The sequence below is a fragment of the Puntigrus tetrazona genome, chromosome 3 (genome assembly GCF_018831695.1).
Source record: "Puntigrus tetrazona isolate hp1 chromosome 3, ASM1883169v1, whole genome shotgun sequence".
NCBI lineage: Eukaryota > Metazoa > Chordata > Actinopteri > Cypriniformes > Cyprinidae > Puntigrus > Puntigrus tetrazona.
In genome coordinates, this window is record NC_056701.1 from 29,439,320 (window position 1) to 29,439,911 (window position 592).

The window sequence follows — 592 nt, forward strand, 5'->3', positions numbered from 1 at the left end:
AGAGAGACGATTGCAGTGACTTCTTGCAGCTGTCTTCTGATTCTGTTGTAATAAAATCCTTGTTGTTTAGAGTTAGCCTTGTCTTCGGTCCTTTCATCTGCAACATCACAAACGTTCTTCAGGCTTTGGGATGTCTACAGTCTTCAGGAGCATGTCATGTTTTTTTTTTTTATGTATTAATCAAAAAGTTTGTTTATGCTTATAATAAGAAAACAATATGCCACACACACACACCACTTAATTCAAAGGGGGAATATTTTTTTTCTTACCCACTGGCAGATACTTTTCTTCTTTTTGGCAAAACCCCCCTTCATTTTCATAGAAAAAATGCTTAATGTCTAATTTTTTGTCTTAAATGTATTTTGATTTAAGAATATTTACTAGAAGGCCCAAAAAATAGTATGAAAGTTTGTTTCTTTTTATTTTGCTGTGCACTTTTTATATATTTTATAATTTTATAATAAATGTAATCTCTCTTGATATAAAAGAGTTGCAAGCTGTGTTAACAAAATATCCACTGTATTTACAAGCCACTATATAGAGAGTAATTTATTTACAAAGAAAAAGGTTGCTGGTGATCAGACTCGCGAGA